Source organism: Echinops telfairi, unplaced genomic scaffold, assembly GCF_000313985.2.
Source record: "Echinops telfairi isolate 266 unplaced genomic scaffold, ASM31398v2 ScPeMD7_7423;HRSCAF=8461, whole genome shotgun sequence".
Taxonomy (NCBI): domain Eukaryota; kingdom Metazoa; phylum Chordata; class Mammalia; order Afrosoricida; family Tenrecidae; genus Echinops; species Echinops telfairi.
Window position 1 is genome coordinate 3,037,193 of NW_022111323.1, and position 10,783 is coordinate 3,047,975.

General features: G+C 38.2%; 1 protein-coding gene and 1 pseudogene across 1 annotated transcript in view; both read right to left on the reverse strand.

Moving 5' to 3' along the window:
• OPHN1 (oligophrenin 1) overlaps positions 1-10,783 on the reverse strand; it is a 435,527-nt gene that overhangs the window by 35,837 nt on the left and 388,907 nt on the right. The window lies entirely within an intron of this gene.
• The window catches only part of LOC101648929, a 3,708-nt pseudogene continuing 3,122 nt past the window's right edge, over positions 10,198-10,783 (reverse strand).

Consider the following 10,783-nt stretch of genomic DNA (forward strand, 5'->3'; position numbering starts at 1 on the left):
AAAAAGATAACCTCAGAGCTATGTCTGACTTTATGAGAAGAAAGAACATCAGAATTATCGGCTTGCCAGAGGAATGCACATCAAGGAAACCAACATCCTAAATAGTGATAGAATGCTTGGAGGAAAACTTCCCTAGTTTAATGAATGAAAACCAGGCAACTATCCAGGAGGCCGAAAAAATACCAGCTAGACTGAATCCCAAGAAGTCACCAAGACATATAGTTGTTCAACTATCGACCTATGGGGAAAAAGAGAAAATTATGAGAACAGCTAGGGGAAAACTGGCAGCCACATATAAAGGCAAGCAGATAAGAATATGCACAGTGTGATCAGCAGACACTATGAAGAAGAGGAGACAGTGGAGCAGCATATTCTGAAAACTGCAGGAAAATAACGCAAACCCAAGAATACCCTATCCAGCCAAATTATCTGTCAAAATTGATGGAGAAGTGAGAGTCTTCCCAGACAATTAAAGTCTCAAAGAATGTGCTAAAATAGACCCAGCACTACAAAATATGTTCACCGACCCAGTATGGGCAGTACAACAACACTTCCCAAGTACATACAAGAGACCGCCACACAGAATAATTCCACCCGGAGACCACCAAATAGAAAACGGATCCCAAGATAACACAGGCTCAACAATGGAAAGAAGGCAAGAATGAACCACATACACACATATGCACACCCCATGGAAAAGTAATTGAGGTAGAAAAACACCCAACATAAGAGGGATAAAATGGCATTACAGAGTCCACAAATAGATGTAGTAACCCTGAATATCAATGGATTGAACTCAGGCCTTAAGAGACAGAGACTAACAGACTGACTTAGAAATCACTATCCCTCCACCTGCTGCCTACAGGAGATACATCTCAAGATTACAGACAAGGGGTTGCAATCTTAATAAAGGATAAAATTGACCACAAAGTGCAAACCATAAAAAGAGATAAGAATGGACACTATATAATGCTCAAGGGAACAGCACACAAAGAACCACTAGCTTTCTAAACATTTACTTGCTGAACAAGTGTTCAGCGGAATATGTCAATCAAACAATCAAACACTTCAAAAGATGAAAAGAGAAATCACAGCCTCAACAATTATAGTAGGTGACTTCAAAACACCGCTCGCTGAGAAATATAGATCACTTGGAAAGAAACTCAACAAAGATGCTAAAGATCTAAAGAGTACTATTAGACAATTTCATCTGATAGATATCTACAGAGCGCTCCACCCAAATACAATTAATTCACATTCTTTTCAAACCCACAAGGCACATATACGAAAATAGACCACATGCTAGGGCATAGGTTGAACCTACATAAATTTAAGCACATTGATATCATACAGACCTCTCTCTCTGACCACTGTGCCATAAGATTGGAAATCAACAAAAGGAAGACAAAGAAATCAAGGGTAAACTACTGGAGAATGAATAACTCTCTATTGCAAAAGGAGTGCGTACTGGCTCAGATCAGAGATGCAATTAGGAAATTTCTAGAAACCAACGAGAATGAAAACACGACAAACCAAAACTCAAGGGACATGGCAAAGACAGTTAGCAGAGTAAGTCTCATAGCATTACATGCACACATAAAGTAGGAGGAGAGGCTTATGATAGATACACTGGCACAAAATTTACAGCAACTATAGCAGAGTCAACGAGACAATCCAACTAATAGCAAAAGAAAAGAAATAATAAAAATTCGATCTGAGACCCAGGAGATAGAAAATAAGAAAACTATGGGGAAAAAACCGATACTGCTAAAAGTTGGTTCTTTGAAAGGACAAATCGAATCGACAAACCTCTCATGAATTTTACCAAAGAAAGGAAGGAATATATTTCAATAGCAAGCGTGAGGGATGACAGAGGGGATACTACAATGGATCATAGTGAAATCAAAAGGATAATTACACAGTACTATAAAGGACTGTACTCCAGTGAATTCAAAAACTTGGAAGACATGAAAAAATTGTTGGAAAAACAATCCCTCCCTAGATTATCCCTAAAGGCCATCAATAAACTCAACATACCTATATCAATAGAAGAAATAGACAAGTGATTACCAACCAAAAAATCCCCTGGACCAGATGGGTTTACAGTAGAATTTCATCAAGCAATTATGGAAGAACTGACACTAATCCTACACAAACTCTTCCAGAACATAGAAAAAGATGGCACACTCCCAAACTCCTTCTATGAAGCTAGTATAACTCTGATACTTAAACCGGACAAGGATCTCACAAGAATTGAGAACTACAGACCAATTTCCATAATGAATATCAATGCAAAAATCCTTAACAAAATACTAGCCAGCAGAATACAAAAGTATATAAAACAAGTAATTCACCATGACCAAGTGGGATTCATACCAACGATGCAAGGGTGGTTCAACATATGAAAGACCATTAGTATTATTTGTCACATTGAAATGAAAAAATATAAGAACCAATGATAATATTGTAGATGCAGAAAAAGCATTTGAAAACATACAACACCAATTCATGTTTAAGACACTAAAGAAGATAGTAATGGAAGGAAAATTCCTCAATATAATACAAGCTATATATGAAAAAACAACAGCCAATGTGGTAGTCAATGGAGAAAAGACGAGATCAATTCTTCTGAAAAATAAGACTAGACAAGGATGTCCCTGGTCCCCACTCCTATTTAACATCGTACTGGAGGTCCTAGCTAACAATATAAGGCAAAGAAAGGACATCAAAGGTATTCATCTGGGGAAGGAAGAAGTGAAACGATCATTATTCACAGATGATATCATTTTATATATGGAAAATCCTGAAAGCTCCAAGACAGGCATACTGGAAGCAATAGAGGAATATGGCAGAGTAGCAGGTTATAAGATCAACAAACAGAAGTCTATCGCACTACTGTACACATCGGACAAGGCCACAGAAGAAGGGATCAAAAAGTGTGTACCCTTCACAATAGTCAAACATAAATTGAAATACCTAGGGATATACCTGACTAAAAAAATAAAATATCTGTACAAGAAAAACTACAAACACTATTAAAAGAAACCAAGGGTGACCTCAACAAGTGAAAGGACATCCATGCTCGTGGATCGATAGACTCAATATTGTAAAGGTGTCAATTCTACCCAATGCACTATATAAGTTCAATGCTATCCCCATCCAAATTCAAGCATCTTTTTTCAAAGAGTTGGAAAAACAGTTTACTAACTTCATATGGAGAGGTAAGAAACTGAGAATTAGCAGAGAACTCCTCAAGAAGGACAAAGTTGGAGTGCTTGCTTTTCCTGACTTTAGCACCTAATATACAGCCACAGTGGCCAAAGCAGTGTGGTATTGGTATAATGACAGATATTCAGACCAGTGGAAAAAGATTGAAAACACAGAAATAAAATCAGAAAAAAAATAAAAAGCATACAGATAACTGATCTTTGATAAGGGCCCCCAAACTATCAAATGGGAAGAGGATGCCCTCTTCAATTCGTTGTGCTGGAAAAAATGGATACATAGCTCCAGAAAAATGTAGCAAGACCCTTACCTCACTCCATACACAAGAATAAACTCAAGGTGGATCACAGACCTTGAGGTAACACCCCAAATTTTTAGGTCCATTAATGAAGGAATTGGGACAAACCTGAGAACCTTGGCACAGGGATTATATAGGCTACCAGAAATCAGGAAAGACACGAACACAGAGGAGGCACAAATTAACCAGTGGGATATACCAAAGATAAAATACTTAATGTACATCAAAAGAATTCACCAAGAGAGTAATAAGAGAGACCACAGAATGGGAAAACATATTTAGCAATGACACATCAGACAAAGGCCATATTACTAATATCTACAATACTCTGCTAACTTACAAGAAAAGAAACTATTGTCCACTCAGGAGGTGAGCAAAGGATCTGAGCAGGAGTTTCCTCAAGAGCAGAAATCCAAATGGCTAATAAATATATCAGAAAATGTTCCAGACCTCGAGCCGTAAGAGAAATCTAAATTAAAACAACTATGAGATACCACCTAACACCCTCAAAGATAGCACAATTCAAGAAATCAGAAAGTAACAAGTATTGGAGGAGATGCAGAGAGATAGGAACTCTTGTCCACTGCTGGTGGACCTGTAGTTATGGAAATCGATTTGGCGATATCTAAAACAGTTGGAAATTGAGCTACCATATGGTCCAGCAATCCCCAAACTGGACATATACCCAGAAGAGACAAGAAACTAACCACGGCCAGCCATCTATGCCCCAATGTTATCGCGGGAGACGTCGGACAGTGTAAAATATGATAAAATAATAATTTATAAATTATCAAGGGTTCATGAGGGAAGGGGAAGCAGGAAGGGAGGGCAAAATGAGGAGCTGATGCCAGGGGCTTAGGTGGAGAACAAGTGTTTTGAGAATGATGAGGTCAATGAATGTGCAAATGTGCTTTACACAATTGATATATGTATGGATTGTGATAAAAGTCATTTGTGCCCATACAATGGAGTATTACACATTCCTAAAAAGCAGTGATGAATACATGAAGCACATTGCTACATGGGAAGAACTGGAGGAAATTATGCTAAGTGATGTAATCAAAGCACAAAAGGACAAGTACTTCATGAGTCCACAGAGGTAAGCTCAAAAAATTCAAAAGGGGCATAGGGAAGAAGATACTGTATACATACGTCCCTGGGGTGAGGTCCAGGTAATATTGCAGGAACTAGACTAAACTCAGGGATACACATGGGATAAATATGGTGGCCCATTAAAAAGGTGGGGGGAAGGTATGGGTAGCCGGGGGAACAGGGCACTAACCCACACGGGGGCAGTGTTAATTGTGTCTCCATAAGGAAAGAGGGAGCAGACTTCAACCTGGGCCTCCAAGACAAGAACACAACACAATGACATGAAGCAGGGAACCGATAGAGAGGCCTGAGGGGCTGGCCCCGTTACCAACTAAGTGGACTGCACCACCCTCCCCTGCAGAAGAATTCACTTCAGAGGACAGCACTGAAGCTACAGCTCAAGAAGAGGAACTTCTCTGATCAGAGCACACAGGAGCCAACAAGGGGAGAATGGGGGCAGAAAAAAAGAGTGAAGCACATCCTGGCTCACCAAGCCCTGAGGACAAGATTTCTGCTCAGAGCAGCAATGCACAGAGACGACCACATGGCAGGCCTCACCACAGTGTTCCTCATTGACCCATAGCACCATTGGTGACAACACTAGAGACACCCGGCGGGAATTGTGCCTGACCTGAGCTCACTACGCAGAAGCCAGCCACTGGGGGCATGCAGCAGAGCAGCGGGGGTGAGCAGAGCAATGAATTCCCCAGGGATAGATGTGGGGCCAGGGCATGGCACCCCATCAGACTCGACTGGAAAGCACTCGTAAAGGACAACAAGTAGACCCTGAACTATTCATAGAGTTTTGTGTTGTTGTAACTATTGTTTCACTTTCTATTGTTGCTTTGTTGTACTCTGTCTTCTGATGGTACATATTGTCCCTGCGTGTCTACCTGGAAGGGATAGGCGGGATAAGTAAGCCGGAAGAGAGAACAGGATGATAGTTCCAGACGGTCATGGGAGAGAGGGAGGCGGGATAAAGGAAGTGGATGTTAACAAACGCAGGGACAAGGGAACAACAAATGATCCAAAATCAGTGGCAAGGAGGGTATAAGAGGTCTGCCAGGGCTGGATCAAGGGCAATGTAACCGAGAGGTATTCCTGAAACCCAAATGAAGGCTGAACATGATAGTAGGACAAGAGGAAAGTATAAAGAAATGGAGGAAAGAACTAGGAGGCAAAGGGCCCTTATAGAGATCTAAATATAGGCATATACAGATGTAAATATATTTATATATGATGAAGGGGAAATAGCTCTATGTACATATATTTATAGGTTTAGTATTAAGGAAACAGATGGACAGTGGGCCCCTACTCAAGTATTCCCTCAACACAAGAACACTTTGTTCTAACAATTCGGCATACTGAGATTCTCACCTTCCTGGCACGATCGCTGAAGACAAGGGGTACACAAGCAAATGTGGTGAAAAAAGCTGATGGTGTCTGGCTACCAAAAGATATAGCATCTGGGATCTTAAAGGCTTGAAGATAAACAAGCAGCCATCTAGCTGAGAAACAACAAAGCCCACATGGAAGAAGCACAGCAGCCTACCCAGACATGATCGTTGAAGCCAATGCGAGTGCATTAGCAAAGACAGTGAATAAAGCTGATGGTGCCAGGCTATCAAAATATATTGAATCTGGGGTCCTCCAGGCTGGAAGATAAACAAGTGGCCATCTAACTGAGAATCAACAAAGCCCACATGGATGAAGCACACCAGCCTGTGAGATCACAAGGCGTCAAAGGGATCAGGTATCAGGCATCAAAGACAAAAACCAAAACCAAAAAAACACATAGCATTGTGAATGAAGGGGAGTGTGGTGTGGGGACCCAGGGCCCATCTGTGGGAAATTGGACATGCCCTTGCAGAAGGCCCTGAGGGATGAGACAAGCCAGTCAGGATGCAGTGTAGCAATGAATAAACATATAATTTTCCTCTAGTTCTTGAATGCTCCACCCCCCCACTACAATGATCCCAATTATATCTTAAAAATCCAGCTGGATCAGAGGATGTACACTGGTACAGATAGGAACTGGAAACACAGGGAATCTAGGACAGATGAACCCCCTAGGGCCAGTGGTGAGAGTGGCGATACTGGGAGGGTGGAGGGAAGATGAGGGAGAAAATGGGAACAGATTACAAGGATCTATATATGACCTCCTCCCTGGGGGACGGACAGCGGAGAAGTGGGTGAAGGGAGACGTCGGATGGTGTAAGATATGCCAGAATAATAATAACTTTTAAATTATCAAGGGTTAATGGGGGAGCAGGGAGGGGGAAGGAAGGGAAAAAAAAACGAGGAGCTGATATTAAGGGCTCAAGTAGAAAACCAATGCTTTGAGAATGATGAGGGAAACAAATGTACTGAAGTGGTTGACACAATGGATGGAGTATGGATTGTGATAAGAGTTGTACAAGCCCCCAATAAAATGATTTAAAATTTTTTCTTAAAAAGGAAAGGATCAAAGTGGTAGATAGAAGAAACTCTGAAATTTGCTCTTAATTGTTGAGTAACTAAGCAAATAGAAGAAATGATGAAGTCAAGGAACTGAACAGAAAAATTTAAAGAGTAGCTCCAGAAGACAAAGTAAAATGTTATAATGAAATGTGCAAAAGCCTAGAGTTAGAAAATCAAAAGGGATGAATATGTTCAACCTATCTTAAACTGAAAGAATTCAAGAAAAATTAAAGACTCAAGTTGCAGTATTAAAAGATTATATAGGCAAATAGTTAACTGATGCAGAAGCCTCAAAAGAGATTGGAAGAATGTAGAGACAATATACCAAAAAGAAAGGGTTGATATTTCATGAATCAGGATGTAGCACATGAGAAAAGAGCAAATGGCACTGAGGGAAGGAGTTCAAGCTACACAGAAATCATTAACTTAAAACAAGGATCCAGGAACTGTTTCAACAAGCTGATAAAGCACTGGAAGCACTTAGTCCTTTATTCCAGGAAATACGGAAGACAGATACATGGTCAATCGATAGCAATCCATATTTGTATCCATTCCAAAGAAAGGTGACTCAACATAGTGCTTAAATTATAGAACAATATCACTGATATCATATGCAAGTAAAATTAAGTTGACGATCATTCAATAATAGTTGCAGCAATCCATTGGCAGGGAACTTCTAGAGTTCAGGCTGGATTCAAAAGAGGATGTGAAATAAGGAATATTGATACTGATGTCAGATGGATCTTGGCTGAAAGCAGAGACTACCAGAAACATGTTTACTTGTATATTATTGATTATGCCATGGAATTTGACTGCATTGATAATAACAATCTATGAATAGATTTGAGAAGAATAGGAATTCCAGAATACTTCATTGTGTTCATGTAGAACTTGTACATGGATCAAGAGGTCATTGTGCAACAGAATTGTATCCTCTCACCATGCTTATTCAATTGTTATCTTGAGAACCTGGAGTATATAAAGAAGAATTCAGCATCAAGGTTGGAGGGAGGCTTATTAATAACATGCAATATGTAGATGACACAACCTTGCTTGCTGAAAGTGAAGAGGACTTGAGGCATTTGGTGATGAAGAACAAAGTTTGCAATCTTCAGTATGGAATACTATTAACTCACTATAAAGAAGAACAAAATGCTCACAACTTGACCAATAGGTAACATCATGTTAAAGGGAGAAAATGTTGAAATTGTCAAGGATTTTGTCTTACTTAGATCCACAATCAATGCTATGGAACCAGCAGTCAAGAAACCAAAAGACATGTTGTACTGCGTAAATCTGCTACGCAAAACCTCTTTAGAGTATTGAGAAGCAAAGACATTACCTTGAGGAATAAGGCGTGGCTGACCCAAGCCATGGCATTTTCTTTTCTTTTTTATTTTTCAGCCATGGGATTTTCTTTCTTTTTAAAATATTTATAGTTTTACTATTATGAAAGATACCATATCACCATTACTTCCATGCAAAGGGCAATATTTCCTTTATTAAAAATGCAACTAAATTTTTTAAAAAACATGATATTTACTATGCCTAGAGTATTTGGACAAGCTTAATAATTTTACAAAAGGATAAAGCATTTCAATTTTCTTTTACTAATTATTCTGTTTTAACATACACACAATTTTAATTCTAATATGGAAACCAAATTATTTTACTTCTTGGTATTAACATAACTCCACAGACATGCATTACAACTATACAACAGATTCTGTCATCAATATGATGGTCTTGACATCTTCTATATTAGGCTCAGATTTTACAGTAAGTCCTATTTGCTCAAATAAAAACAGGCAGACTATGATTAGGCAATTCATAAATAAGGAATAAAAATAACCAATAACATTAAAAGATAATATTATAAAAATACAAATTAAATAAGATACCATTATTCAGATGTATCAGAAAATTAAATACAAAAAAGATTACTTACGTTGAACAAAGTTGGGGTGGGCAATTATATACTTTGAACTGGAAGTGTAAATTGTATAGCATTTGAGGGGAGAAACTGGCAATACTATTATAGCTCTACTAAAGTTTTAGCCATTTGAACCAACTATACCATTCCTAGAAACTTTCTTATGGATATACTTACGCATGTACCTCAAATATAGTTACAAGGTTATCTGGTGCACCACTTGTCCTTTGTCATAAATTTAAGACAATCAAAATGTCTCAATATTGGAGGAAAGAGCTATAAATTACGGCACACCTTCCTCATACCAGGTAGTGGTATTCCCCTCAATGTCATTCAACCACACCTGCACCTCTTTGTTCCTGACCAAGTGAGCCCACATTACCACACAAAAGCTAGTTATATATGGATGGGCTTTCTCAGTCAAGGGAAACTGAGGAGGAAATCATCTGGAGGCTTCAAGAAAAAGCCTTCCTCATTGATACATTGAGATGTGAGAAATGTCCTCTCTGCCTTTTGGATGTGATTGTATAAGGATGTGAAGTTAGAAGTGACAGCAGCATCTTCTACAAGTGGGGCAGGCCTAAAGCAAAACCAATAAACTGAGGGCAAGAGAGCCAGAAAACTATCCTTAAGTCAATTATATCTGGACATTGTTACCGCCATCCAATATCATCCTATTATAGCCACACAATGGAATACTTGACAACCACTAAAAGAAGTAATAACACATAATTATATTTATTGATATTTATGAATAGCAGATACATAGTTAACAACAACTAAAACACACAACCAAAAATGCTACTTTGTGAAAAAAATAACTGTTAGGAATTTTCATTTGCCAAGAAAAACTTCTGAAAGGATATAAAACAAGGTTTTGAAAGTAGTTACCTCTGAAAGATAGGATCTAAATGTTTCCATTTTCTATATTTTCTCCCTAGAACAGCATCTATTTATAATTCTATCACCCTTTTATATTTGTCACGTTATATACTTCAGGGGGTAAATAAATACACTTGTTTAATTGAGCAATCTTGAACTAAAGTCTACTTTTTTCATAGGAAAGATATTTGTGGTTTTTAACTACTTTGAACACAAAAGCTGATATCATTTTGAAAACAAAATTTGATATTTTTCAGCAAGTACTAAAGATTACAATGTTTATATTTTTTTCCTTAAAAAAATCGTATCATGATTTTGTATCACTTCGTGTTACTAATTCTTCTGTGAGGCAAAAACAGTCCCCAGATGAAGGATCTTCAGGGTCACAGAAACAGCAAATTCCATTAAATAATTAAAGGCCAGAATTTTAAACTGCATCTGGGTAGATATATGGAACATCCTGATGTTTAGGTCCATTGGGTTTCTTAAGAGCTACTGTGACAAAATGATGCTCATCTATTTTGCTTTCCTCAAATTTCCATTCTTGTTTATTCCTAGGTGGGAAGGGTAAAAAAGAGTTTCTCTATAAACTTGGCCTATATCCAAGTTTAATTGGGGCTATATCAAATTCAAATAGTTGTAATTCAAACCCTAGTCCGTCACCAATGGCTTTTATAAAGCTTTCTTTCAATGACTAACTTTTAAAAACACATCCTGTTGAGTTCATTCATCCTTAAAGGTACTGATGGTTTCCTACTCTTTGTTGGTAATTTTTCCTTTCAAAATATGAAATTATTGTGGAATTTTTTAAATCAATTTATTGGGGCTCATACAATTCATCACAATACATAGATCAATTGTGTAAAGCACATTTATACATTTGTTGCCCTCAT